The following is a 7,017-nucleotide window of genomic DNA, read 5'->3' on the forward strand; positions in this document are numbered from 1 at the left end:
AAAATAAAAGGGAGCAAGACACAGTAAGTTGGGGTAGGACACAGGAGGAGTCTTATATTCGGAGGAAGCCAAAAACAAATTGTTTCAAAGAAGCATTGGGAGAGGGCACACATAACTAGGCAAAACTGAATTCTCTGTGGTTGCGGATAAGGCTGGCAACGGGAAAAGGGGTTTACATAATTCAAATTTTGGGAGATTCCAAGATAGCTGACTAGATCAATGGTAGAGTGTAAATCTCCAGAATTAGATCCTCTCCCCAATCTTCTCGGAAAAGATCAAGCAACTAAAAGAAAATTTCAACACGCATATGTAGAGTTCAATCTTTCCGCTGATGAGCATCCTGAGCAAGCTTTATCTGTTTGGACAGGTGTGGTTTTACCACATAGGGAGGGGGGCGGGCTATCATATTAACACCCAATGAGGAGACTAGCCACAGCAACCGGCCTAAAACTGCAGGACAGATGCTGATAAATCTGTGTTGTTTCATTTTTGGTTTTTCCATGGGGAAGATCTGGATCCAAGTTTTTGTTAGAAGAGCCTATAGGGAAAAATCCGTTTGATGTGTGAAGTAATTGGGCTTTCTGGAGGAAGAACAGCAAGCAGAATTATAGCCCTAGCCCTTTTTGGGTTAGGCTTTGACATTGACACAACTTTTTCTCAGTGCTCGGCGCATTCGCAATGTATGTTCAAATTTCGATTTAAAACAGTAAATATACAATCAATGTATGTTCAAATTTCGATTTAAAACAGTAAATATACAATCGATATTCAAATTCCTATTTCAAACACTAAATATACAATTTATATATACAAATTTCTATTTCAAATAGGAATTAGAAATATCGTGTTTTTTTCCTTTCCTTGAAAAGGATTAGGAGCACAAACACTGCGTCGGAAAACATATCATGACGATCCAACAGTTTACTAGGAGAATGCAAACAAACAAGAAACGTTTGCCTTGCTGTGAAACTTTTCGGGTTACAGTGTACAAATAAAGAAAATTGCAGCATTGCTGGGACTTGAACCCGTGTCTCCCAGGCGAGAGAGCTGACCAAGTTGACTACAGTTGAGCGAGAAGTGTACGAAGTAATATTGAAGACAACCTTCTAATTTTTAACTCTAAATTGTAATTAGTTGGAAACGACAAACAATCAATCCATCGACGATGGGGCTCGGATCGTGTTTATAGAAAACAGAACAGATTGGAACGCTGGTATCAATCTATGAATGAGTAGATTGGAACACTGGTTTCAATCTATGAAAGGAAGTAACTAACTGCTGCACACGGCATGGCGCATTCGGAACAATAACGAACAACGTTCTCTCAACTCTCAACCATCCAAGGATTTTGAGATGGTTTCCTCTGGCACCTCTCTATCAAAATCAAATCAGAGACCACGCAGTTGTCACGATTTTATCCAGTAAGCAGAAATATTGGGAGCTGTCACATTTTGTTTTTGTTTTTAGTATCGAATCACTATATTAGGAGCTAAATATATGTAATAAATGAGTTTAGCTAAAGGAGAAACAATGTGGTAGACGGGAGAATGATTTTTTCATGAAATAGATGGCTATGCTATACAAGTTTTGTGGCCTTATGAAAGTGCAAGATGATATATAGCCTCCTAAAACTGTTAACTCTCTCTCTCGTTGACCATTTGGCTTTGTGGACGTTTAATAAAATATTTTCTATTCTATTCTTCCTAGGGAATATTTAATATTTGTAGAATTAATTTTGCATTATGATCACAAACTTTCACAATGCGAGAGGAGATGTTCAATTTTGGTTCGTCTTCTGCAATTCGTGACCATTAACTGTAGCTTTGTTATAGAAAAGGCCTTAAAATTACTATTTTTACGTCGTAAGGTGTTTCCCTCTAAAATCCATCCCCCTTTTCGCCTACCTGTCATTCTTGGACACCGTACGGTTAGATGTTAGACGATTAAAAAAATTTGAACCGTTGATCAAAACAGTTACAAATTCATTGGAAATAGTTACAAATTGGTTACGAAGGCGGACAATTGCAGTCTGGATTTTGTGAAGAATTGTGTAGCTAATTTGGCGACAGCCCCTCCCCTAGATCCCTCTAGGCCACTCTGGCAGATTCATTTTCTGCACGTTAGATCGGAGGATGCAGAGTCTAGCGCCTTCTGAATCTTGTAATTCCCTATTTAACTTGAAGAGACCCAAGCCGAGGGAATCTCAAAATCAAAACCAGAAGACAGGAAATTTGATGGTAAGCAACATCTTCCATCGAATCTGCGAGTGCGTTCAACAATTTTGGTGAATACAAGGTCTGCTCCAGGACTCCATGTACTCTTCCTGTTTGCTAAAATTTCAAAAGTGTGCAGTGTTTATAATATGTCTGGTCTTCTTCTGCATCTTGGATATCACTGCAAAAGCTCTTACATGGTTTGTTTGTGTTAGCTATTTCGTTAAAGCTAAATCTCAAGAAACCACCAGCCATTGTTGCCATTACCTGGTGGACCATCGAATTTGTTTTAGGATCACTATTAGCCCTTTCCTCTATAGCAAAATTTTTCTCAACTGAAACATTCTCTGCTAAAACAATCCTAGATATTACTACATGGGTAAACTGTTTTCTTCTACTTTGTTGTGCTATTAAAGCTGTTAGATGCCATATCTTCATCAACACTAAGGATTTATCAGATCCCCTGTTAAAGGAAACTGCAGAAGAAGAGATCCAAGTTACTCCATTGAGTAAAGCAGGGTTTTTGAGCCGTCTGACTTTCAAATGGTTGGATCCTTTACTACGTCTAGGCTATTCAAAAACACTGGAACTCAAAGATATACCGCATTTACCCTCTGAAGATGAAGCATTCACAACTCAAAAGGCATTTGCAGAAGCATGGGATCTTCATAGAAACCAAGACCCATTAAACAAACAGACAATATTCAAAGCATTATCAAAATGCTACTGGAAAGATATGGTAGTTACGGGAGTATTTGCATTTATGAGATCAGTAGCAACAATTTCTGCACCTCTGTTTATGCGGTCCTTTGTACAATTAGCAAGTAGAGAACAGTCTTTCCAAAATGAAAACATTATTCTTGTTGAAGGTTTATTTGCAGTTAAGCTCATAGAGTCCTTCTCTCGAAGGCATTGGTACTTCAATTCTAGACGCATAGGTATGCGAATGTGTTCGGCCTTGATGGCAGCTGTATATCATAAACAACTTCGGCTGTCCAGTCTAGGATGACAAAGACATGTCACTGGTGAGATTGTAAACTACATAGCTATAGATGCATATCGTTTTGGAGGGTTTCCGTGGTGGCTGTATTGGGGTTGGACCGTCCCTTTACAAATATGTGTAGCAATTGGCATCCTTTTTGCCACAGTTGGATGGGCAACTATTCCAGGTTTGTTCATCATCATTCTTACTCTCATTCTAAACAAACCTCTGGCCAAAACCCTCCAGAAGTGCCAAGCTGAGTTCATGACTGCACAGGATGAAAGACTTAGAATAACATCTGAAATTCTTAATAGTATGAAAATAATCAAACTACAAGCATGGGAAGAAAAATTTAAAGAGCTGATAGAAAATCTCTGAGCTGTGGAGTTCAAATGGTTGTCTTCAGCACAGTTTAATAGAACATATGGTACCATACTCTACTAGATGTCACCCATCATTACTGCATCTATAGTTTTTGCTGGGTGTGCTATCATAGGGGATCCACCGTTAACTGCCACAACCATATTTACAGTGCTTGCAACATTCTGTGGTGGTATGCAATTTTTTGTGTTAAATATAGGTTAAGTACGACTGCCTGAAGCATATCCTAGCATCTATTTGGCTGTGGCAAGCTATTGTTCATGGTATGTAATATTTCTGAGTTGAACCTAAATGATATATAGTTGTTCTGAAGTTTGAATGGTGTATATTTGGCACTGTGTGTTTTTTATCGAATTAAAATACACGAAAACACACTGAGAGTGTGAGCTAAGTGACGGAAGTGGAGATGGGAACGATGATTATCTTTCTTTTCCTTTATATAAATCTCTGCATTACTGAGCACTTTGTATGGCAGCCAAGTCAAGAGGTTGACACTGGCGGGTTGACTAGAGCCAGTTTTCCCAAGGGTTTTGTGTTCGGAATGACGACTTCGACTTACCAGGTGGAAGAAGCTGTCAAGTTCGATGGAGGACGGCCGAACATTGGGTTAATTTTATCCGTCAACCAGGTATGCATTTTTTCACAACTAATTTGGCTTTGTTGGATCAATCATATTCCTGCACTGTAATGTTTTTCACACATTCATGTTTTCCAGATTTAGGGGTGTTTGGTCTTTTCTTTTCAGGGATTGTAGCTAACAATGTCACTACTGATATTATGGTGGATGAATACCATCTTTATAAGGTATATGCTTCTTCTCCCATTTGTCCATTTTGGCCTTTTTTTTTCATGAGAATTCAAATGATAAAGTTTATGGTTTTTTCAATCGAAAAAGATTTTGTAGGAAAAATGTTGTTTCTATCATGAGTTATTTAAATGTGGAAATTTAACCGAAAATATTTGTTTCATAGAGTGATGTAGAGTTGATGGTAAATATGAAAATGGATGCCTACAGTTTCTCGATATCTTGGTCTAGGACTTCTCCAAGTAGGAAGATACTTGGGTTTTGATTGCTGTCCAAATTTAATATATGAATGAAAGATTTTGACTGTATTAAATTTATAAGTTAAATATTTAAGTTACTTACATTAAATTCCAGCTTTTGCTTCAGCGTACAAATAACTTTCAAAAATATAGAATGGTCCCTTGAAGTATAATTTATGGATCTGGGACTTACCAGGTGGAAGGAGTTGCCAAGTCCGATGGACGAGGGCCGAACATTTGGGATAATTTTATCCGTCAACTAGGTATGCATTTTTTCACAACTAAGTTGGTATCATTGGATCAATCATATCCCTGCACTGTAATGTTTTTCACACATTCAAGTTTTTTAGATTTTAGGGGTGTTTGGGCTTTTCTTTTCAAGGATTGTAGCTAACAATGTCACTGCCGATGTTACGGTGGATGAATACCATCTTTATAAGGTATATGCATCTTCTACCATTTGTCCATTTTGGACCTTTTTTCATGAGAATTCAAATGATAAAATTTATGGTTTTTTCAATGGAAGAAGATTTTGTAGGAAAAATTTTGTTTCTATCTTGAGTTATTTAAATGTGGAAATTTAACCACAAATATTTGTTTCACAGAACGACGTAGAGTTGATGGTAAATATGAACATGGATGCCTATAGTTTCTCGATAACTTGGTATAGGAGTTTTCCAAGTAGGTAGATACTCAGGTTTTGATCGTTGTCCAAACTTAATATATGAATAAAATATTTTGACTGTATTAAATTGATAAGTTAAATATCTAATTTACTTACATTAAAGACTATAACTTTTAAAAACATAGAACGGATCCCTAAAGTATAGTTTATGGATCTATGATTTATAACCGTGTTTCTAAAGTTGTGTGTATTTGATGATGCAGAAGGAGCAGGTTGGATCAATTACAAGGGTGTCCAATATTAAAATAATCTCATTAACTACCTGCTTAAAAGAGGTAATTGTGCTAGCGTCTGATACAAATTCCTTCAGCTATTGCATTTTTTGAATTTTCAAAATGTAAAATGGGGGATTCCAGTAGTCTCCTAATCGTTGTGATAGGAAGAATTGTAGTTCTGGTGGCTTATTCTTATTTTGTATCATCCGTTGCTTTGTTTTATTCATGCTTCTTGCAATCTATGTTCTAATGCAGTTGTCCTGTTAGGTTTAGTTATACCAACTTTAAAAAGTTCTATCATGTTGGTTTTCAGTGTGTCTTACTACATCCTTGTCCATGTTCTACAATATTTCTTGTGTCTTTGCTCAATGCTTGTATATCATTTAAAATGGCAGTCTGTGGTTCAAATAATTTGTGGTCTATGATTCTTGAGATTCTGGCCTATTTGTATTGATGGCTTACCTTTATTGGCATGAACTCAAATTTCTGTAGTTTGTGATCTATGATTCCTGAGATTCTGGCATATTTGTATTCATGGATTTTTGGGAAGGAAACATTTAATCTCTGTAGTTTGTGATTTATGTTGTACAATACTTCCTATGGGTATGGCCAGTTGGATGACTACTGATTGGTATAGCCTGTTTGTGTTCATGGCTAAAACCTTGGTTTTTGTGGTGTAGACTGGTGCATTCCTGTGATTATGGTCTATTTCCATTGAAGTTGTGTATAATAGAAACCATTGCATGTGTTTCTCATTGTTGCAATTTATGCAATTCAAAGTGTTATCTGTAACTAAGGCCCTCTTGTTCTTATGACATTTACATTGTTAGCCTTTGGCCTTCACTCGCTGTTATCGCTAAAATTTGACTTCATTTTTAGATATCATGCCCTCTACAATTTTTATCATTATGACTTACAATACTTCTTGTGGGTATGACGTGTTGGATGACTACCAATTGGTATCGCCTGTTCGCATTCATTACTAAAATCCCAGATTTTGTCATGTAGAGTGGTGCATTCTTGTGTGTTTCTTGTGGCTTATATCCACTTAAGTCCTGTAATAAAAACATTGCATATGTTTCTTATTGTTGTAATTTCTTCAATTCAATCTGTTTTCTGTGACTATGGCCTTATCATTGTTATGAATTTTATATAAAAGTTCTCTCAGTGTTATAGTGTTACTGTTTGGCCTTCACTAGCCACTGTTGTAAAATTTCATTTCATTTTTGGGTATCACGCCCTATGCAAATCTTTATCACTAAGATTTATCGGAAGTGCTTGAAACAACCTATGGAGGGTTGCTAAATTATGGAGTTGTGTCAGTTATCTATATTTCATTAGCACTGATACAGAGCATGTAATTCAAAACCCATCTCATAATTTCCAGCTTCCGATACTTTCCATGGTAGTAATAATGACATACATATCATTTTTTGTTGCATAGTGAGGGCTATGCAAAATTTGCAGAGTTCTGCTTCAAAACCTTTGGCGACAGGG

General features: G+C 36.7%; 1 long non-coding RNA gene across 1 annotated transcript; it reads left to right on the forward strand.

Moving 5' to 3' along the window:
- Nucleotides 1-4,804: 4,804 nt before the first annotated feature.
- Nucleotides 4,805-6,686, forward strand: LOC149189794 (uncharacterized). The gene is made up of 3 exons (XR_016256434.1): nt 4,805-4,883; nt 5,226-5,301; nt 5,509-6,686. It is a non-coding gene; the product is annotated as an uncharacterized LOC149189794 (long non-coding RNA).
- The last annotated feature ends 331 nt before the right edge of the window (nt 6,687-7,017 follow it).

Source organism: Pinus tabuliformis, chromosome 3_1 (assembly GCF_031772625.1).
Source record: "Pinus tabuliformis cultivar Carrire ecotype Pingquan chromosome 3_1, CPIR1, whole genome shotgun sequence".
Classification (NCBI taxonomy): domain Eukaryota; kingdom Viridiplantae; phylum Streptophyta; class Pinopsida; order Pinales; family Pinaceae; genus Pinus; species Pinus tabuliformis.